Source organism: Rousettus aegyptiacus, unplaced genomic scaffold, assembly GCF_014176215.1.
Source record: "Rousettus aegyptiacus isolate mRouAeg1 unplaced genomic scaffold, mRouAeg1.p scaffold_m13_p_5, whole genome shotgun sequence".
In the NCBI taxonomy this organism is placed as follows: domain Eukaryota; kingdom Metazoa; phylum Chordata; class Mammalia; order Chiroptera; family Pteropodidae; genus Rousettus; species Rousettus aegyptiacus.
Window position 1 is genome coordinate 118740044 of NW_023416308.1, and position 22704 is coordinate 118762747.

The 22704-nt window shown below is 64.1% G+C and overlaps 1 long non-coding RNA gene across 1 annotated transcript; it reads left to right on the forward strand.

Annotated features, from left to right (window-relative positions):
- Positions 1–9345: 9345 nt before the first annotated feature.
- Positions 9346–11847, forward strand: LOC107504002. Its single transcript, XR_001595346.2, has 3 exons — positions 9346–9701; positions 9833–10025; positions 11294–11847. It is a non-coding gene; the product is annotated as an uncharacterized LOC107504002 (long non-coding RNA).
- The last annotated feature ends 10857 nt before the right edge of the window (positions 11848–22704 follow it).

Below are 22704 nucleotides of genomic sequence, written 5' to 3' on the forward strand. Positions count from 1 at the left end.
ACTGTGGTCAGACACAAACGCGCCAGGCGTTAGGGACCCGCCCCCTCCCCGGGAGGCCGGCCCCTGGCCCCCCGGCCGGGGTAGGCGACCTCCGCCCCCGTGCGAGCCGCCTGGCGGCAGGACCTGTGGGCACATCGCGGTGGCCTGCCGAGTCTTCCCCTGGTCTGTGAGCTCCCTGTGGACCGCAGTGGACTCTCGTCGACCGTGAAGGTCCCGGGGTGCAGCTCAGGCCGGGGGCAGGAAAGGCGCCGAGTCACCTGGCGGGAGAAGGGGGCGGGGAGGGGGCAGGCGGGCCGGGGCGGGGAGGGGAGCCGGCCGGGCGGGCGGGTGCGCAGACCTCTCCCGCCACCTGTGCTCACAGACACACGATCCCGTGGGAGCTGGCGCCCGGCACCGCCGTGTGTAAGCAGAGCCTGCCCCTCGGGGGCGGCCCCCTCTCCCGACGCCGGCCTGCGCCTCCCCGTGGAAACCCAAGATCCGGCCTGGGACCGGGGTTGGCAGATGTCTGTGAAAAGGGCCGTCTGCCTTTGCCGACGAGGATTCTCCAGACAATGGGACGACCTCGGCCGGGAATTCCCACCGGGCTCCCCACGGGACACTCCGACAGGCCTGGGTCACAGCCCCCCCGCCGTGTAGGGTGCCCCTCTGTGGGCTGGGGGTTCCCGCTCCCCCTGGGGTCCCCGTGGCACCAGCTCCCTTCTCACTCAAACCCGGGGCCCCCCTGGCATGTTTCTCCAGAGACCCTGAGCTGGGGGTGTTGGTGCTGCTGACGCACCCGACCCGTCTGGGCCTGGACCACGGGGGGTCTGTGGAGCTGAGGCCCGGGGGCTGGGCGCGCGGGGCGGGGGCCCACGGCGATGACCGTATGCGATCGGGGCTCAGAGACACACAGCCCCGAGCGCAAGTTCCCGGGAGCTAACGCCCCTTTGGGAGGCGGCCTCACGGCAGCCCGGGAGCTCGGCAAGGCAGCGCCGGTTGGGGCGGGAGCTGCACGTGATGGCTTTGGGTTCAGGGCAGCGTTCGGGCGCCTGCAGCTGCGGCAAGCTGGGCGAAGCTCATCTGCACCCCGGTTCCTGTGTGTGCAAAACGAGGGTGCGTACCGGTCCACACCCAGCTCGCGGTGCAGATCGAGAAAGGCGGGTCCGTGCGGCACGCGGAGGCCAAGCGGGCGTCAGGCCCGGTGCCCGCGGCTGCGGCCCCGGCCACGAGCTCCGGTGTGGCCGCTTTTCCGTCAGTCCGAAATCATTTCAGAACATGCGGTGGGACCGAAAAGAGACGGAAAAGGCGGCTTCGCGCCGCTCAGGCTCCGAGCGATGCGGCCGGGGCCGAACCTCGGCGGGATCCGGGGTCATCCTGGCGCAGGGCGGACATGGCGACCTGCGGCCGGGCCATCCGGGAAGCCCGCCCGCGGGGAGAGGGCTCCACAGGGGGCGGAGCGCTGGCATTCCCGGGGCTCTCGGGCCTCGCTCTCCCCAGCGCCAGGAAGCGCCCCGAACTTGCCCCGAAGTGTGCTCCTCGCATCCCTTATCCTGTGAGATTCTCTTCCCAGAAAGGTCCCTTGGGCAGGTGAGTTTGAGAAAGGTGGCAGGTGCTGTCTGCCGTCTGGTAGTTGAACCGTATTATAGTAAATATGTTTATCCAGCGCCTCCAAGGAGTCCCGGGGTGACCTGACACAGTGAGGTGGGGAATTTTATTCCCCGGAAATTCTTGAGAATCCCTTATGACAGAAGGAGCTGGAGCATGAGACACCATGACCTCCGTGCAGAGCCGGCGAGGCCAGGTGGCACGGACCTCCCAGGCCCGCTGGCCCTCCAGGGACGAGCTCCCCAGTCACTTCCGGGCGAGGAGCAGGGAGAGGACAGTGATGGACCCACCTTACGGAGATGCTGAGAAGGTCACGTGAGAGAACGTCTGGCGAGCACCTGGAATGCCGGGGACTCAGGTGTCCTGGTGTCTGGGTAAGAAGCGGGGACCCTCTCTTTCCCCTTTGTCCTCTCGGTGGCCACCCCATCGGCAGGACAGGCCCTCGGGGGCCCTGGCGACAGTGACAGTGGGCTTGACCATGCTGTGTTTGTCATCGGCCGGGCCCGATAGCGGGGCCCGCCTGCCGCTGGGCTTCTCCTGGCCTCCTCTCCCGTCCCCTCCCCCCGCCAGGTCCCACGTGAGCCCCCTGCCCCTCGCATCCGATGCCCTCTCCACGGGGTTCCAGCCGCTCGGCAGCCCCAGGGTCAACTGCCTTCGTCCTCCCCGTTCACAGCTGCTGGTCAAAGTCGTCACACTGTGTCCAGAGCTACACATCGTCACGTAAAAAATGGACACAATCGAAAGCTCTCGGGGTCCTTCGAGTTCCTTCAGGAGACCTCTCATAGATGTAGGTTCGAATACGGCCCTTCCGAACCTCTCGGCCTGTGCGTCTCAAGCTAGCAAAACGGTTAAAACCCCAGAATTACGGCTGTAACTCTGACGGGTCCCTTTACCAGCTGAGGTCATGGATTTCAAACCTTGTGGCTCCTGGTCTGCTGCTGGTAAGTCGTCTTCAGGCCCCTAGCCAGTGGGTCCGTCAGCTCTGCGTCGCTAAGGAGGCCCGCGGGAAGGCGGGCGTCCTCCGGGAGCCGGCCGCGTGATCGGCGGGCTCCTCACACGTCACCCACGCAGCCGGGGACACGGCTTGTCCTCCGCGACGCCCTGCGACCTTTCGGTCTTTGTTAGCGCCCTGATTTCATTTCCAGCCTCTGCGCTTCTGCAGGAGTAGCCTGGCGAACTCCTAATACGCTAAAATGTGTCTCCTCTTTTATCTCCCGCCCCCCAAATTGCCTTTCCTCGCCGACGAAGCAGACCATTTCCCCCTCGTAACAGGGAACAGTGCTTGCTGAGAAATGAAATGATTTCGTCTGCGAATTTCAGCTATTTTCCATTTTCCTTGACCTAATCGAATGAGCAGATGCTTTATCCGCAGCCGCTCGCGGCAGAGAGGGCCCCCCCACTCCCAGGCTGCCGCCGCGCCAAATGCATTTTGCTTCTTTAATGGTTTCTGATCGTTTCCAGAGCTGCTTTTGTCCTGAGAAGCTCTGCGGGGTATGGGTGGCTCTTCTCGATAACTGAATTTTTGTTCCCGGGGTGGCGGGCAGCGGTGACATGAAACACTGTCTTTCTACAGAGCCGTGTTCCAGGCATCGGGAACGCGAGAGAACAAGCCGCCATCGGCCTTGGACTTTCTGCCCTCGGAGGGAACATTTTGGCGCCCGTGGCCCTTCGCTCATGTCTCGAATGTCCATCCGTGTGCCGGACTCTGACGTGGGAGTGTGAAAACTCTCTGAATCTGCGTTGACCCCAGGCGTACCCCGAGACGATAAGGAACCCCGCTCCTGGGCTGGGCCGGACTCCGCAGGAACACGGGGCGTTTTGGGGGAGGGGGAGGGGGAGGCGCGGCGGGTCGAGCCGGGATCCCTGGGGGGGGGCGGGGGGGGCAGGGTGTCGCTGCGGCTGAGTTTAACGCGGCGTCATGGCCGTTTCGGTTTCCCTGTCCGCGAAGAACCGGCCGTTCCACACTCCCAGGAGCGAGAGGCACTCGGCTTGAGCTGTGTGATGCACAGAGCTGATGGGAGGGGGTTTCGGTGGTTTTTATCCCGCTGCTGACGACGTGGGAGGAAGGGGGTCCCCCCCCCCAGGAATGGTGGCAGTGCACTGTGCTGCTCTCGGCCAGGCTCAGGTCGTCGAGGGCTCGGGCTTCACCGCGCAGGTGACGCAGGTGACGAGAAAGTCTGAGTGGTCCCCTCCCCTCGGCGGCCGTTCGGGCCCCGGCCGTTCAGGGCCCAGGGCGTCGAGGGCAAGAGGGGCGCTCAGCGGGGCAGGCGCGGCCTTTCTCGGTGGTCCCACAGCCCAGGCGCGGCGTCTGGGGCCGACCCTGGAGTTTGGCGCCGCGTTGGGAGGGAGTTGGGGGGTTGTCTCCAGTTGCGTCTCCCCACCTGGGCTGACCCCTTGGGGTCAGCTCAGGGCCATCGAGGGGCGTGGGACGGGGACCCGCGGTCACTCTGGGCTCTCCCGCCTGCTAACGGCGCAGACTCGGTTCACCGGAGGGAACCCTAGAAACGCAGCCAGCCCGGGGCGCGGCGACCCTGCTTACACGCCGCGGCTCAGGCTCTGGGACCCCCACGGCGGGGACCACGCGGGGTCGTCACAGGGCTGGGCGCGTTTTTGTTTATTTTTTTATGTTTGCAAAACTGAGACACTTTAGTGGCAGGAGGCAAAGCTGCCGCCCCTTCCTTCCCCGACTTGCCCTCGCTCTGGGGGGCGGGGCGAGGTGCTGGAGAGGCCGCCACGTCACCCCCGCCCAGGCGAGGGGACAGTAGGCTGCCCGGGGTGTGTTCGTGTGGTTCCCGTCACTTCCCTCGAGGGTCGGGTGTCGCCGGCTTCGGGCTCGGGCTGGCTTCCGGGGTGCGCCTGCTTTGTCCTGGGACAGGGTGGGGCCCAGCCCTGCTGTGGCGTGAGCCCATGCGGGGCGTGGGCGGAGGACAGTCACGGAAGCCAGTCTGTGGAGGATCTGTCCCACCCCCATACACGTCACACTGCGAGTGGCAGATTCAGTGTTTACCACAGCTAGTCGAAACGAAAGACCAGGAACTCACCTGATACAGCAGGTGTGTGACTATAACAGACCACACGAACAGGAGCATCTCGTCCTTTTCGAGATGGGAACGCGACAAAATACCTCTGCAGGGTCCCGGGGTTTGCAGAGCGCAGCTCATCTCCGCGTGAATAAAGCCTGTTTTATGCATCTCGGGGGCCAGAGATGCCTCAGGGCCTGAGGTGCACCTTGACAAAGCAAAGGGCCCCAGGGCTACGGTGCTCACCCCGCTTGTCTCCGAGGACGCTAGCAGCTCCATCAACAGGAGCAGACGCCATTATTAACCCCCCCTCTGTGCCTTGAATCGGGCCACATTTCTGCCTCACGGCTATGCTGGAAGGGGGCTACAATTGTCACCCCATTTTACAGGGGAGGAAGTTGAGACTCAGAGTTGTCAGGGAACATGCTCAGGGCAGCGCCCCTCGGAGGTGGAGGGCTGGGTCTCGATCTCGGACCTGGGGGCCCCTTGCTGGAGGCCCCGAACGTAGAGCTCCGTCTGGGCCACCAGCAGCCACTCCTCGGAGGTTCCTGAGCACGCTGGGTTCTAAGGTTCTAGGCTGTCCTATGCCCTGGGCATGACGGGAACCGCTGGCCTCACGGCGGCGGCTCTCGGAAGGACCCACGCATCATCTTAATGCTCGGTCTCTGTCGTGAAAGTCTCCCTAACTTTGAACAAGGGCCTCGCTATTCTCGTTGGGCCCCGGGCCCTGCGGATGCTGCGCGTGGACCAGGTGGGAGGGGCCCACCAGCCAGACCTGACCTGGCACGCGAAGCCATTCCTGCCCACCCGGCGATGCTCGCTGGAATGGCACTGTCAGCCTCTCCACGGGGCATGTTCCAGAATGCCGTCTCCCGGAAGAAACGATGCTTTGGGCGGCCGACCAGCACCCTCGGCCATTAGCACCCCCAGCCGCCAGCACACCCAGCCGCGCTCCTTGAATCTGTTTGTTAATCGAGTTACGGCAACGCAGGAGGGAGGAGAAGGCTCTTTATCTCCAGCTGGGTTAGCGTCCCCTCTGCAACCCCTCCGAGTGGGTGACGTAAGCCTGTCTCGGGTGATTTGCGGAGGGACCGCACGATAAGGCGTCCGGGCGCATCTCGGCAGTGAGGCGCCCCGGACTCCGCCGGCCTATCTCTCCATTTATCAAAGCCCTTCGGGGGATGAGGCAATTGGGCAGGGCGGCCTCGTGGCCCGGCCGTCTCCCCGTCTGAGGGGCCGCTGCTCCTGCCAGCTCACCCAGGGCACTTGGGGTCCGGGCAGCTTCTCGCAGGGAGAACCAAGGTCTCCGACCCCGAGGGAGGTGGCCCAGGCCCCTCCAGCAGGGTCTGACCTGTGCGGCCGGCCATCAGCCGGACGGTGCCGAGGTGGTGGCCTGACCCAGAGTGCGGATGGGGACAATGCCCGCCTGCTGCCTGGGCTGGCTCAGGGGCCCGTGGGGAGATGTGTGTCCCACACACGGCCCCACACGACCTGCTCTCCTCGCTACGTGAGGCCTGCTCTGTGCCTTGAGGGGAGGGGCCTCGTCCCCTAGCCGGGCAGGAAACCTGGCAGACCCGTGGGGCACATGGCAGAAGTGAGATCCTGTGACTCCCCAGCCTGGGGCAGGAGACGCAGTCTGGCTCCACCCTGCTCCCCCTCTGGGCTCATCCTGGGGAAGTCCGAGCCCCCCAAAGGGCCACGTGTTGTTCTAGCCGACAGTCCTGCGAGGCCCCCGCCACCACTGGCCTCAGCCGGCAGACGTGGGAGGCAACAAGCTTCACGTGACCCTGTCCCCAGCCGGGGAGCCGCCCAGCCAGGCCCTGGTGTCCTGGGGCCATCCCCTCCGCGCCTGTCTGCACCCCAGCCCCCCAGAAACCGTGAGAGGAGAAATGGTGATGGTCGTTTGGGCCGCTCAGGGTTGGGGGCAGAGCAAACAGTACAACCAGAACAGACGGATTCGCTTGGCCGCGCCGGCCCCTCTCTGCCCCTTGCCCGGGGACGGGGTGGCCCCAGCTACGGGACCACTGGGGGGCCGGAACCAGCCCCTCTGTCTTGCGGGGGGCCCGCCTTCCGCTCCCTTCTCTGCCGCGTGTTGGGTCGGGGTTTGTCCCCGTGGGCAGCAGGGCTGGCTTCCCGGGGCGACCTCGACTCCGGGGGTAGGCCCGCTCCGACCTGGGGTTCGGTATTAAGAAGCACTTTCCCTCGTATATGAGCTAAATGATCTGAAATCGGCGTTTTTGTTGATAAAGTCACTCTTTTTGTCCTTTGCCTACAGGACTCACTTGATCTCTTCTTAGAGGGTCAGACCTCTGGCAGGGAAATGTTGGTCCCTGTGGAATTGTGGTCTCCCCCGAAAAAGAAACGTCCAAAAGTCCCTGCGCACATGACTTTATTAGGGAAGAAGTCTTTGCAGGTGTGGTTAAGTGAAGGCTCTTGAGACGAGCTCGTCCTGGATCGTTCCGGTGGTCAGTAAATCCGTGACAGGTGTCCTTATCAGAGGGGAGGAGCTGGAGGTGGAGGCCGGAGGGACGAGCCCACGGCCACGGCCACCGGAAGCGGAAAGAAGCAAGAAGGACCCTCCCCAGAGCCTTCAGAGGGAGAGCAACCTGGGGACACCTTGACTTCCGACTTCTGGTCGCTGGACTGTGAGAGGACGAATCCTTGCTCTTCACAAGCCACACTGTCTGGGGCGATTTGCTGCTGCCACCCCGGGAAAGCCATACGCCCCGTGAAGCCCCAGTAGCTGAGAAGGCCGTTGGACATGCAGTGCCACCGCTGGAGACGGGAGACGAGGTCCCCAGCACAGAGATGGCAGTGAGGGTGACGGAGGCCGCGGAGGAGCCGGGAGGCCCCACCCAGCTCCCGGGCCGGAAGAGAAGCTGGGGCATCTCCAGGCAGAGCTGGGAGGCCTGCCGAAGGGGCAGCCCGCCGACGCCTCGCGGTCAGCCTGGCGGACCCGCGTCACACGTCCAAAGTGGGGAGCGGTGGAAAGCAGCTCGCGTCGTTTTAAGCCACCGCTTTGCAGTCGAGTGTTACGGCAACCGTGGGGAGCCGAGCCGGTGTCCATGCCCTCGGGGGCTGCCCGGCAGAGGGGTGAGGCGTGTCCACCCGGGGAGGAGGCGGGCGCGGGGCACGGGCCAGGCTCCGGGTGGTGGCATCTACTAGTGACGTCGTCATCGTCATCACGGTAACGGCTGCGGAGGGGACTATCCGGCGGAGGCCTGGGGACGGGGCCTGGAGGGAAAGGCAGGACCAGCGAGCAAGGGCCGCGGGGCTGGGGGCTGCGCCGTCTTCGCAGAAGGAAGACCCTGTCCTGACCCGCTGGCCGCTGGCTTGCTGGGCTCGGCGTCCTGGGGAGGGGCGGTGTCCCTCCCATGCCTGCAGATGCTGTGGACCGGCCGCGCAGGGCCGTGGGCTGCCACCTGCTGTGTGGGCGGCCCTGGTTACCAGACCTCTCTGTGCCTCGGTGTCCCTGTCTGCCAGGTGGAGGCCCCAGCGCCGGCCTCCTGGGGCGTGAGTTTGTGGGTGTGATGACACTCGGCGGCCCCGGAGGCTCCAGTGCCCGCGGACCCTGTCCTCTCCCTGCCGAGCGGACGAGCCGCGTGCGGGGAGGCCGCGCCCTTAGCCTGTCTGCGTGTGGGTGGGGGCGACCTATCGGAGTCGCCTTTAATTTGCCTTGAAATCAGGCACGAGGAAGAGGTCTCTTTGGGCCTGACATGAAAGGATATCGCTGTCACCTTGAATTAGAGAGTTGACCTGTCTCCGAGGGGTGGCAGATTGAAATCGCCGGCAGGGTCGGCCCGGCCGGGCTCAGCCTTTGGTAGCGCAGCTGATAACAGACCGTGGGCCATAAATACCCAGAATCCCTGAGCCCGCGCTGCCCGCAGCTGTGTTCACGCGGCGCGGCCGCTGGGAGCAGGGCCGGCAGGCGATTCGTGCCCCCTCGGACAGATTTCCTGCGTTTTAGGGAGCAGGAGAGGGTCCATCTGGTGATCGGATCGTGGGCCGAGATCGCCGCCTCCCGGTCACTGGCCCCCCGCTTGACGTGTCCCCCCAGCCACACGGCGCCAGCGTCACAGCGGCCACGGGGCTGGCCTCCACAAACGGGAGCCATCGGGGGCGTCCTGCTCCGTGGAAGCTTCCGGAGGTGGTGGTGGGGCCGCCCCGGCCTTTCCTGTTCCCTCCACTTCCTTTCCGGGCACCTGGCTTTGCTCATAGCCATTTCATTACTTTTTTTTTCCTTCGAAGGCTCTCCCCAACTCGTGTATGTATGCGCACACGTCCACAAACCCTTGCACGTGTGTGTGTGTGTGCGCGCGCGTGTGCACATGCTCCACAGCCTTCTGCGCGGGCCGGCCCGGGCCTCCTCCTTGCTAGGAGGCTGCTTCTAGGCGCCCCCACCCCCGGGCTCCCCAGAGGCTCGGTGCTGAAGCGGGCGGCTTTCATTTCTCCTCCAGAGCCGGGTCCCCTCCTGCCGGCTGCGACTTCGTCAGCTTATTCAATTCACGCGAACCTCAGTTTCCCCATCCGCAGACAGCGCCGCCTCCGACGGGTGTCGCGCAGCCTTGAGAAGCATTTAGCACGAGTTCCCTGAGCTCCGCATGGTGTCCCTTGTTCCGATAATCTCGTCATCGCGGCTCCTCTGACATGACTCCAGGCCGGTCTCGGGAGAGGGGCCTGGAGCCAGAGGAGCCACGTGCCGCTGTGGTGGTCCACGCTCCTTACCCTCCCCCGCCCCAGCCCCCAACCCCAGCCCTTCCCGGCGTGGTGTGGGCGCCCTTCTGCGGGAGCCCGCCCTGGGCTGGGGCACAGCCATTTCCTTCTTGTCTGGGGAACGGGCGGGGGACGCGTGTGCCGTGACCACATCTCAGATGTGTCCCCTCCCCGCTCCCCCTGTGAACTCTCCTGTCCCCCAGATCACATGCGGACAGCGGCGGTAGCAGGCATCTCTCTCTTCCAGCCCAGGGGCCCACCGGCCGGCCAAATGGGGCGTTTAATTGGAACGAGAAGCTGGCCGTCTGCCCGGGAGCCCTGGAGGGAGGTCTCCAGGGCGGACCTGTTGTTAAAACCTCGCCACACACCCCACACACCTTCACCGTACGTAGGAGTTTCGAATACTCGAAGGGGTTCTCGAAAGCGCCACCATGAAGCCGTGCGACACAGACCCCCACACCCCGGGGTGGGGGGTGGGGTGTTGCGTAGCAGTAAAACTTGGCCACTTTGTACAGATGGAGAAACCGAGGCCGTTCAGAGGCAGAGAGAGAATTCAGTTCCGTTCAGTCCGGGTCTCCAGACCGCACTCGAGGACTTTTCTGTGAAGACCACACCGAACGCTTGCCTCACGCCTTCTCCCCGAATTCCGAAGTCACAGTGTCCTTAGAGACACCGAGCAGAGCTCCTCCCCCCAGGACGCGGAGGAAGGTAAGTGCGTGAAGAAATGGGCAGTGGGTGGGGCCCTCGCTTCAGAGAGGAGTCGGGGTCTGTCGGGGCCGCAGTCAGAACCTGGGACGCAGAGTCATGGCCGCGTGCATGCCAGGGAGACAGAGGACAAGGGAAGGACCGGGGAGCAGAGGGGCGGCCGGAGCACCGGGCCGTCAAGTGCAGGCCGACAGCAGCTTGGTGGCCTGGGCAAGTGCGCGGACTTTGCCAGCCCTGCTCCCTTCCCCTCAGACCGGGCGTGACCGGGGCTGCCCTGGCAGGTGCTGGGAGGCGGGGCGAGGCCTGAGGGCCACGGGCTCTGCCACATTGTCCCACGCCACTCGGGGAGCCTGCTCTATCGACCGGGGCCGCTGCCGTCCGTCCGGGGCCGTCGCAATGCTGCCCTCCGTGAGCTCGCTCCGGGCGAGTTCCCGAAGCCTTCCTCCACTTCCGCGTCCCCGCCTGTGAACGGGACAGTGACTGTCCTGCTTCTCAGGGCGGGGCCTGCACGCGACGGGCCGGTCCACACGGGGCGCGTGGGACAGCGCGTGGTTGGGGCTCAGCGTGGGTCACGTGTTGTCGGAGTTGCGATGGCGACGGTGATGGCCGTGATGATGGCGGTGGTGGTGGTGGCATTGCTGGTGATGATGCACGAAGCCCTTGCTCTGTGCTCGGGTCTGTCCTGGGTACAGGGGTATCCCACGAGCAGGACAAAGGTGGTCCCTTGCCCTGCTGGGATCCAGCCTCAATGAAGGTAAAGCCGGCGAACAGGTGAACTGATAAATATATATGAAATCCCGTCACAGAGAGGAGATCTAGAGAGCCGTGTGAGGGGCGGGGTACCCCGGCAGGCCCCTGGCTTGCAGTGGGAGGGATGGGTGTTAGACAGCCCCCCTTTCCGTCCCCCTCGCTGCCCCTTCTGGCTGCGTGTTGACCCTCAGCTGGAAACCCGAGCCCTGGATCTGTGATCTGGGGCCAGTCCCGTCGCTCTCTGGGACTGGGCGGCCCCGTCGGCGCGGAGCGTGCGGGATGCAGCCAGACGCTCCTGCTCCTTCCAGCTCTGGGATCCCCAGCGTCTTGGGCCTGCGCGCAGGACCTTGACACGCCCCGGAGTGATTGCCAATTAACGGTCAGCACGAGGGGCCCTCGGGAGGGTTCGCGGAGTTCTCCACGGCTTACCTGGGATGGAGCCGGCTCCAGGAGCAACTTCCCTGGATGAAGCAGCCTCCAGAATCCACCAATTGTCACCGGCCGTGACGTCTTCTGTTTAGGCAGCGGCAGCCGGCGGAGGGTGTGCTCCAAGCCCGGGTGTCTGGGCGGGGCCGGCGTCCCGGGCCCCTGCCCCAGCCCCGGTGGAAGGCCCTGCTTGCGGGGGAAGCCGGCATATGGAACCCATTTGGGAAATTCTTTCTACATAAACCATTTTTTCCAGGTAAGACACATACCAGTATTGACTGTGAAAGATGAAATAGCTTTTTCGCTCGGCCTGGATCTTAATTAAACACGCGCCGTCCCTGGGCTGGGAAATTGAACGCTCTTTGAGCGGCCCCTTCTCCAGAGGCGGCGTTGGCCCAGGGGAGGCCAATTATGGCCTCCCGTCCGCACCGCCTCCCAGGACCTCCCAGGCCCTCTCAGTGTCTGGGAAAAGCGTGCTCGACAGAGGGGCTTTGATTCCTCGTGCCTGGGGAGCGAAGGCCGGTTTCCAGGCCCCAGGCGAATGGTGGTCAGGGTCCCAGGCTGGTGGCCGCAAGGCCGTGGGGGCCTTCGAACGTCACCGAGTGTCAGATCTGTCCTCTCACATCTAATCGCATGCAGACCCCCGACGCGGCCGGACGCAGCTGCTCGGGCCGGCGGCCGGGCGCCCCCGCGGCCCCTCCTCGCCCCCACGGGCAGCCTTAGTGCTGGCTGTGCGGCATCGGGAAGGGCGGAGGCTGCACTTGTCACCTTCCTGCTCTCACTTAACGGTCCCCAAAGCCAGGTGAGGTAGGTGCCACTGCCTTCGACACCCGAGGGAACCTGGGCACAGAGTCACAGTGTCACCTGCCCGGGGTCACCCAGCCGGGGTGGGAGGGGAGGCACCAGGGTCCCAGAAGGCCGGGTGTGCGGCCGGCTCTCTGGTCCGTGGCTGGGGAGCTGCTGACGGGCCCAAGGCGGTCCGTGCCGGTGCCTGGCAGGGTCTCCGTGACGCAGTCAGAGTCACCTGCCCAGGCCCTGATGTGCCCGATTCACCCCTTCTGGCAGGCAGGGCCTCTGCGACCAGCTCGGTGGGCCGGGTGGGGGGTCCCCCAGCACAGCGCTCGCACGCGAGCCCCAGGGCACCCCGAGATTCCTCGGGAGAGCCTTCGGTTGAAGAAGAAGGCACCTTTGCTTTGTTCTCCTTTATACTTCAGGTTTCTGCTAATAGTTTATTTTAAGAGAGTCCCTGATCGAAAACAGTTTGCTGACCTCGGGGTTATTCCTCCGCGAGTCTGGGGGGCGCCTCGTCTTCCCGGAAGGACGCCAGTCATGCCCGGAACCCCAGCCAGGCCAAGGCGGGCTTCGCTGCTTTGTCCCGAAGTCAGGTTAACGCAGGTGTGATTTACACATTCTTTCCGGACCTATAACTTGACGCTTTTTGACGAAAGAACACGGTCCCACAGCCACCGCCATCCTCACGTTACAGAGATTTCCAGCACCCCCCCCCCCCCAATTTCCTCCCACCGGTCCCTGCCCCCGCTGGTCTGTTTCCTGTCTCCACAATTCTGCCTTTTCCAGAACGTCAGGTCCAGAGAATCACGCGGCCAGCAGCCTTTGGGGTCTGTGTTCTTCCCTTCGGCTTATGCGTCACGATCCAGCCACATTTGCAGAAACACTGTTGGTCCCTTTGGAGGTAGGGTGGCTTCAGGGAGGACAGCTGAATGAGCCCACAGGAGCCCTGAGCTGCCGAGCTGGCTCCGCAGCAGAGCGAGGCTGGTCCCGGGGCCTTGGCGTGGCGGGCGGCGTCCTCACGGGTTTGACGCGAGAGGCGGGTCATGGAGAACATGCACGCGGCAGGTCGCAGAGACCCAGGCAGAGGAGACTCAGCAGGAAGCCCAGAGGAACTGGCTCCGGAGTCGGTTAACCCAAGCGCTCTGCGGCGTCGGGGACGTGGTTGCCTCTGCTGTCAGCAGGGAGGCGGCGGTGGCCCCTGGCGGCATCGGGTTCCCGCGTAACGACGTCCAGAGCGGGGACGGGACACCGCCCGTGGCGTTTCTGTCTCCGAGCCAACTCCTCCGGGAGCGCGCCCCGAGCCAGGGCACGTCCCGTGTCGCACCGGTCGGGGCCGTGTCCAATGCCGCAAGAGGACTAAGGCGCATCAGCCTGGGAGGCACAGGGCAGCCAAGGCCTGGGCGAAGTCGGGGCTCCGCTGCCAAGGAAGGGAGGGCACACCCGTGGGGCAGGCGGCCGGCGACGTCCGCGGGGTGCCCTGAGTCAGAGCGCCAAGGGCGGCGGCTGCGAGGCGGTTCTCTGTCCTCGAAGCACCTGGGCAAGAGGAGGCCGTCGGGGAAGCAGCCACCACCACGGCCAGCCGACTGGTGGGCCCTTCCGCAGCTGAGCCGCAGGTGGGGCGAGCCTTCTCTTTCCACGTTCCTCAAAGGCAGGGGTGCAAGCGAGCGGTGGGTGAGCTTTGCATGCCTGCCACCCCTTCCTCCAGCCTCCATCCTGCATCTCTGCATCCCTCATCCTCCATCCCTCCAGCCTCCATCCCTCCAGCCTCCATCCTCCATCCTCCATCCTCCAGCTTCCACCCTCCAGCCTCCATCCCTCCAGCCTCCATCCTCCACCCTCCACCCTCCACCCTCCACCCTCCATCCTCCACCCTCCACCCTCCACCCTCCACCCTCCACCCTCCACCCTCCACCCTCCATCCTCCACCCTCCAGCCTCCACCCTCCAGCCTCCACCCTCCAGCCTCCATCCTCCATCCTCCATCCTCCACCCTCCATCCTCCATCCCTCCATCCTCCATCCTCCATCCTCCATCCTCCATCCCTCCATCCCTCCATCCCTGCATCTCTCCACTTCTCCATCTTTTCTTCCAAGTAACGGTGAAGTCCTAGCTCCGGACAGGCCCTGTGCTGGGTCCTGTCTCCGAGGACCCCAACCCGCTGAGCGCACCTCCTGGTTAGGGTGTGGGGGTGCGTGGCCCCTTTTAGGGCTTTACCTGTGATCATTATGCAGACATTCCAGGTGAAGAGTCGCCTGTCAGTTTTTAAGATTCAAGGAGTGCAGACATGTCCTTGCTTTTCAACCGCCAGCAGAGTCCTGCAGTTAATAGGGTAACTTTCGACTCTTCGCGGTGTTTAGTTAAGGCGTGTGCAAGCCAGAGGGGGAGGAATCCAAACATCTGGGTGCAACCGCCTCTCGCCTCGCAGCTTTGTCCCTCGGCCGTGGCGACACGGCCGCTGAGACCCACTGAGACGCGGGTAGAAATCACCCTCTTTGGCTCTTCTCTGGCCAGAATTGCTGGATGACTCTGAAACACCTGACGAAGTCTGTGGCCGAGGGCCGGCCGCCAGCCTTGACCGCGTCTAGGTTGATACCATTTGGGGATATCTAGGCTAAATTATATGCTTGATTGGCTAATCTCATTAGCAACATTTGTGAAAAATGAAGGTTTGTTTGGTTTTTTTTCCCGGCTGCAGTGGAATTTTCTAGAATGAAATGTACCGGGAGAGGGGGGCCGTCCAGCCTGACAGGCGAACTCCTCGGCTGCGTCCCGAGGCTGGTTTGGAGGTGTTCCACTGCATCCCTGGGGCGGGGGGGCTGGTGCATGTTCACCATCGACAGGGGCCGGCGAGGGCTCAGGAGACATGGATTTCAGCTTCCAAATTTCAGAGCCGAATGCAGCATGGAAGAGCCCGAGGGCTGCCGGGGGCCCGGGGGCGCGGTGCCGGCCGGCGCGGCCCACCGAGGCCGCCAGGCTGTGTCTGTCCCATGAGGGCCCCCTTCTTGGGGAAGTGGGGAGGCCGGCGTGTGGCAGATTGCTCCGGGACAACAATGGGGCCCTCTCTCGTCGGGTGGGCTGCCGGGCCCCAAACAATGGGCCTGGGCCAGCCCCTCTCCTGCTGCCCACGGCCCGAGGCAGATGCCCGGGAGCCCCCTGCGAGTGCCCCGGCGGTGACCTCTGGGGCTGCCCTGTCACTCCGTGGAAGAGCCCCGGAGAGGGACGGAGGCGAACAATGGGGACCTCATGCCAGGCGCCCGGCCCGCGCCTCGGCTCGGGGCTCCCCGGGCTGAGCACGGCCTGGCAGGTGCTGCTATTGTGCTGGGCACGGGGCCTCCCTGGGGGTCCCCCAGCCTGGCGGCGGGTGAGGCTGGGGGCTGGGGGCGGCCCAAGGAGCTGGCCTTGCTGGCCCCGGTCAGCCGCAACGGACCCGGCCCAGCCCCCCTCACTCGGCCTCTAAGAATGTAATTCAGAAAAGCAGTTGCCGTTGACCCGTCTCAGACAGCACTGGGTGTCGGATTTAATGACCAGACCCGCTGGACGAAAAGCGGGGCTCCGACGTGACATTCTTCCTCGGGTCGGGGTACAGGCGGCATTTACAGGGGGAACGTCAGCTTGAGGGGTCGCGTGGCAGCCTGGAGTGTTCTTTCTCTGCCGAAAGTCTTGCCCGGGGAGAAACCCTGCGGCGTGCGCAGAAGGCAGCTGGCGAGGGGCAGCGTGCGTGCGTGTGCAAGCGCGTGCATGCATGTGTGTGCAAGCACGTGCGTGCGTGTGCAAGTGTGCGTGCGTGTGTGCAAGCGTGTGTGCATGTGCAAGCACGTGTGTGCGTGTGTGCATGCGTGTGTGTGCGTGTGCGTGCATGTGCAAGCGTGCGTGCGTGTGTACGTGCGTGCGTGTGTGCGTGTGCAAGCATGTGTGTGTGTGTGTGCGCCCTGCGCTGGCAACTTTCGTCTCCGTGATTATTCACAGCAGCCTTATTCGTCATGGCCCTCGAAACTGGAAGCAACCGAAATGTTTTTCAACAGGTGAGCGTTGAACAAACGTGACCCGTACCCACCCCAGGAAATGACTCGGCACACACGGCGCGGACCGATTCTGGGTCCTTCTGCCCCGGCTGCCGGAACAGGGTCACGCCACAGCCCGGGGGCCTCCAATGACAGGACGTCACCTCCCGGCTCCCAAGGCTGGGACCCCCGAGGGCGAGACGTGGTCAGGGCCGGTGTCCCCTGAGGTCTCAGCCCTCAGCCTGCAGACGGCCGTCCTCCCCCCGAGTTCCCACATGGTCCCCCCTCTGTGCACGCGCAGCCCTGGTGTTTGTGTGTGTGTGTGTCCAAATTTCTCTTCTTACAAGGACACACGTCAGACTGGACCGAGGCCCACCGACAGCCTCGTTTTAACTCAGGCACCTCCATACAGGCCTTGTCTCCAACACGGCCGCATTCCGGGGTCCTGGGCGTCAGGACTCCGACGTACAAACCTTGCGGGGACGTGTTCAGCCCACGACATCTCAAGGTGGTGGGCCGAGTGAATAAAACCGACCTCGACAGGTCCAGTACTGTTGGATTCTGTTTCTGTAACATTCTGAGTGACAAGATTGGGGAGCTGGAACGCAGAATAGGGTTTGCCGGGGCGGTGGCCGTGGCCGCAGTGGCCGTCGCGATCGAGAGGCAGAATGAGAGCGGTCCTTGTGGTGACAATTCCGTATTCTGATTGCGCGGTGGACGCTGGGAGTTTTGCAAACATTGTTCAGCTGCTCATGGGGGCAGGCAACACGACCTGACTTTATAGATGGGGAGACGGAGCCTCTGAAAGGCACGTCTTGACCGACCCAGCTCTTCAAGCCCCTCAGGCCCCAAGTCGGATCTGCGGGACTTCGCAGCCGGTGTCTCTCCTGCCTACTCACCAGAGGCCTCTCCCTTCCCCTCCCTGCTGGCTCCGTGATCCGGGAATGTGACTTAGCCGTGCACCTGTACCCTGCAGAGGTCACCTAACAGATCGGGTGGACCAGGCCGGGGAGGCCCTGGGGTTGGTCGCTATGGCCAGGAGCTCCGGACGTGGCCTGACCCACAAGGCAGCTCTCCGCGGGCTCTGAGCATGCGTGCCTTCACACCTCGATTTTGGGGTGCTGGCCCGAGCCCCTCGCTGAGCCCACCAGGTGATTCGAGGGTGACCAGCCTGACGGCATGAGCCGCTGCGGGGCTCACCTATCACCTGTGTGGGGTGGAACCAGCCGTGGCCCCGAATCCCATGAGAAATGACCCAGGTCAGCAGCACGTGGCCCCTTTGTGTTTAGAGTCCCAGGAAATTAGGATTCTGGAGCCAGGAGGGCCATGAGGCACAGAGGCCCACAGAGGGGGGCTTGTCGGAGGCGGGGCAGAACAGGGAGGGGGCACCCGGCCCCGGGTGCGCGGGCCTCTGCTCTCTGGTGCCCGGGGTTAGCGTGGGGTCAGCATGTCTTTGCTCCTGGGTAATGCTTGACAACACCCTAGGAACTTCTGCTTTGCTCACTTAGCATCTCAGTGACCCCCTGGGGCGTTTAGCCATTTTACAGACGGTGAGACTGAGGTCCAGGGGGAGACTCGCTTATGGCCGCACAAAAGTCAAGGGCCGAGCTGGGGTCCAGGGCCTTATAGGACTGTCACCCTCGGTCTGGGCAAGTTGGGGGGCAGCTGGACCCGCACGAGTCTCAGGTGCTGGGAGGGGAGCACCATCCCTCTCTGGCCTGGGTCCCTGGAGACCCCGACTCGGGCTGCGGGTGGGGGCAGGGAGGCAGCTCAGCTTCCGGGCAGCGCCCCCTGCCCTGCCCTTTGCCAGCGGAGGCGGGGAGAGCAGGGCCCCCCAGGCACCTGCCGACGGCCGCGGCCGCACTGACTTCCGGTGGCGCATCGGCGCTCCTCAGAGGAAGGAGGATCGGCCCACGTTGCCGCGCTGGGCAAGCGGCCGGGAGGAGCCCCGCTTTCCGCCGGCGATGCGAGGTGCACGCACGTGCGTGAGGGCTGCAGGGTTCCCCACGCGTCCCGGGGCCCGGTGGGCCGAGGGTCGGGGGAAGACGGGCTGGCTGGGGGGACCTCGCTGCCGTCAAAGGAGGACACGTCCCCAAGCCTGGACGCTGGGTGGCACGGTGACAGGGACCCCGGCTCGGCTTCTGCATCGCAGCTGGGGGCACGAGCGTGGCCCACGCCGGCGCCCCTCAGCCCTCGTGGGCGGCCCGCACCGCCGCTCGGCCAGCAGCGGGGACAGCAGAGGGGCCGGCCCCCCCCCACGGCCCGGGAAGGGCCGGCCAGGGTGGCCGGGCCGCAGCGCGGCTGGGGATGGACGGCGGGTCCCTCCGCCTTGCGGTCTGGCCCTGGACACGCGGGCCGCTCCATGGGCGGTCCTGCTCTGCGAGACGCTTGTCCCCCTCCCGCCCCAGGCCTCCTATGACAAGTGGGCTTTCAGCAGATATGACAGCCACCGGCGGGGGTCCCCGGCCCCGGCCCACATCTCCACACTTGACTTGCTCGGAGTTCACTGGCCCGAAATAATGTCCCCAGTGCGAGTTGGGGGACGGGACGTTCGGAGTGGACGGTTTGGTGGGGTTTTTTTTTTTTTTTTTTTTCTTCCTTTTTAATACATTAAACATGCATTACTGGATTTCTACCCGGTTCCTCTGACAGCTGTGGAAAAATAAAGAAAATTCAGTTTGAACTTAAAAAGCCGGGGCTTAATTTATGTCCTGCACCTTTGTCTGCCTGGTCCTTTTTCCTCTTCCGAGGGACGGGCCCCAGGGAGCGGGACAGAGGCTCTGCCACCCCACGTGGCCCCGTGGTGCCCCGGCCTTAATGGGGACGCCCAGTGGCCAGCGCGGAGGGGAGTTTTCAGATGGAAATGCAGGAAACAATGCAATCATCTGTCTCGCAATCTGTTTTGAAGGGGGGCCGAGCGCGCGGGCCGGGGGGAGGGCCGCTCTCGGGCGGGAGGGGGCCGCGTTCAGAGCGCTTCATAGGGAAGGACAGCTGTCCTGAATACTGATGCGCAACCCGGGTCTGGAAGAGTTTTCAAATTTTTCTGAGTTGTAGAGACAAAGTGTTTTATTAGCACAAGGAAACACATGTTGGCGGGAGGGGTTTTTAGTTCATTCTGCTTTCTTTAACGCCCTCCGTTTCTCTTTCTTTTTTCTTCTTTCTTTCTTTCTTTCTTTCTTTCTTTCTTTCTTTCTTTCTTTCTTTCTTTCTTTCTTTCTTCCTTCCTTCCTTCCTTCCTTCCTTCCTTCCTTCCTTCCTTCCTTCCTCTCTTCTTTCTTCTTCTTTCTTCCTTTCTTTCTCTCTTTCTCTCTTTCCTCCCCCAACTCCACCTTCATTTTGGGGTCATTCTCTTTGAAAGGGTCCTTTCTCTGTGCTGAGGAGAACAGGAAAAGGCAGCATGAGCCCCGAACAGGTGAGTCTCTGGAAATCCCGGTAAGAGAGAGAGAGCTATTTCCTCGGCCTGTCATGGGGGTCGGGGACACGCAAAAACATTTCCTTTAGGCCCCCTCTCGGCCCAGTGTACTTGTCGAGGAAGGGGCCGGCTTCTCCGGAACCCCGGGCCTGAAGCTGAACCTCACAGTGTTTCTGAGTCTGGGAGCAGAACGGTGGAGCTAAAGAGGCATTTGTTCAAGCCACAATCGTTGTTAAGCATCACCTGCATGCCAGGGGCTGGGAACACAGAAGGGGGTCAGGCTTGCTACCTGTCCTGCTGGTCTGAGGCCGGGCAGCAGGACAGGAATGAGGACGAGGTTACGACCCGCTAGGAGAGCTTCCTGCCCTGAGCCCCCTCAGAACTGGGGGCGGGGGCCGTGCCCGTGAGGAGGGTGCCGCGCCTGGTCTCGAAACTTCTTATCAAAGGCAGCACACCTGGTACCTCCCGCCTCTCCCAGGACGTTGCTGGGACAGGCAAGGAAACTGAGGCCCAGGGTCACCGAGCGACAGGCCCAAGAGGTACGGCCAGCACCGAGCCTTGGTCCTGGGAGCCCAAGTTCAGCCCGTGGTCACCCCACGCTTCCTGGTGCAGCGCAGTCTGCCAAGGTCATCAGACCAGGCCGCCCAGGGGACGCCCAGCCCGCACCCGCCCGCACCTGCTCAGGTGGCACCCACAGGAGCCCCGTGCACGTCTGGGAGGAGCTGCCGGGATGCGCATGCCTCTCACAGGAACCAGAGAAGTGACGTCGCTGGCCCGCGGCCACACAGCCCGTACCTGCTGGAGGCCCCTGTGAGGCGGCTGGTTTTTTTTGGTAACAGTGGTAAAATACAACAGAACCTCGCATTTCTCATGCGACGCGGTGGCATAAAACACATTCATGGTGTGTAACCGTCATCACCGTCTGCACTTAAACTCTCCGTCGTCCCCCACAAGGACGCTGTACCCAGAAACCAGCGATCCCCCGGCCCCGGTAGCCCCCACGGGACTTCCTGTCTCTCTGAACGTGACTCCCCTCGGGACCCCCTGTAGGCGGACTCACACGGGATTCGTTCTTTTGTGTCTGGCTCATACCACATCCTCAAGGCCTGTCCACGCGGGCGCAGGCGTCAGAATCTCTTTCCTTTTTAAGGCCCAATAATATTCCGTTGTATTTAAGTACCACGTTTAATGCATCTGTTGATGGCAGAGCCCTCTTTTATTTGTTTAATTATGCTCTTCTCCAGATACGTGTCCAGGTGGACGGTGCTGGACCCCCCGGCAGAGCCACGGGAGGCGGGGGGCTCAGCCGTGCACGCCGCGCTGAGATGCTGCCCGGGGCCCTGCCGGGCCGTCGTGGGGTCAGAGGCCCTGGCTGGGAGCGGCCCCTTCACCAGGCTCAGCGGCCACCTCCTGCACACAGGCCCTGTGCTAGGCCTGGGCCGGGCGTCAGAGGTGAGCGGGCCACCATCCCCTAGTGGGGACCAAGGGCGGGTGCACCCAGCACACTTGTCATTGGACAAGTATTAAGTGCCTGCTGTGTGCACGGGCCCCAGCACCAGAACCTTTGGCTCCGACCTGTACCCCCTGCCCTGGCCCAGGCCCCCCCCCCCCTCGACCTCTCTTGCTGCGGGGGACGTGGGGCCGGGCACCTTCCTGGGGCGCATCTGCTCCCACACACGCCCTCAGCACCTCCCTTACTCGAGGGGGGGCGTTGTCTTAAATCAATCACCGAGCGATCACTAAAAGTCCCACTGTGCTCTGAGGCTGGGCGCCAGAGCCCGTGGGCCCCCCGCATGGACGTGGCAGCTGCTTCCACAAAGCCGTGCCTCCACTCCACCACCCGCTGGCCGCGCCACGCCTCCCTGGGCCCTGGCTTTACCTGATTCCTCGACCTCCTCAACAGGGGACGTCAGGAGCCCGGCACGGAGCTGGTGAGGCGCCTGCGAGTCGATCCTCCACCCTCATCCTCGGCGGCTGGAATGGCGGAAACCCAGGTGGGCTTCCTGGAGGCGGCCCCCTGCTCTGGGCCTGGAAGAAAGGGGAGGTGGCGGAAGACGGCGGGGGCACAGTGCCCTCCCACCCCGGCCCGTTCCGAGCCTGGGCGCCTACGCGTCACGGGCCAGGGCCCGTGCCAGGGGGGCCCACGGAGCAGAGCTTGGCTCGGAGGCGTCTCCCCAAGACGGGTCCCCCTCGTCTCCCCGCATACTTCCTCCTCGACCCTCGAATGTGGCTCCCGCACGCCCTCCTCTGGGAAGCCCTCCCTGACCTCCCACCCAGGCCAGACCCTCATCCCACGGTCCAGACACAGGCCCCACCTCCCGCCCCCTCGTGTCCCCAGCTGCCCTATGGTGACCGACTTGTCAACCGCGTAAAGGAGAGGAGTTATGAGCGACATTCGTACGGCCGGGCAGGGCCACGCTGTGGCCGGACCCGATCGCCGGAGACTCGCCTGTTAACAGCTGGGCGCGCGTGGCCTCTGGTGACCAGCTCGGGAGGCGTGCTGAGGGTCTGCGGTTCTCAGGCCCCAGGCCCAGTGGGGCCGGGGTGACCGGGAGAGGGCTGCCACCCTCGGTCTCCCCATCTGTCAACCAGGGCCTTCCCCGTGGGGCCTTCCAGCACCGACGTTGAGTTTGCTGCTCCAGGGGAGGGGCGACTTGGGGTGCTGGGCGGGGGTGCTGCGTTCAGGCAGGCCAGGCCGCGGGGGGGAACCTGAGGCCCACCCGTGTTTGTGCACCCGCAGCGGGGGTCCCCCACTGCCGGGACTGAACGTAAGCCCGTGTGGGCTCCCTGCGGCTCCCGCCGCCGCTCCTCACACACATACCCCTGCAGCCCCCAGATCGGGGGAGCCACGCGCCTCCCGGGACAGGCACAGCCCGTGGAGTGCAGAGCCCCCGGGCCCCCTCCGAGTCCAGCCTCTGTGCCCGAAAGTGGCGTGTGCGGCCGTGGACACGCGTCGGCGAAGTGCTCCCCAGATCGGGGTCCGCATGAGGCCCCCCACTGTTCCCTGCTTCCTCATCTCTGCCAGTTTGCCAGGTTCAGAATGATATTGTCGTCTAGGCTTTGAGCCGCATTTCTTCGATTTTTGATAAAACCGAACGAATATTGTGCTCCCTGAGCTTACAGACCAAACCTTCCTCCCTGGAATCTCCCAGTCGTGTCTTGGGCCCATTTTTCTTTCTCATTGATTTATCAGCGCTCTCTGCGTATTCAGGATGTGAGAAGGGCCGGAATCGATCTATGGATGACATTTCTCCTTTCCGGAGAGGGCAAAGGGAATTCTCACCCCTTTCTCAAAGTTCGCT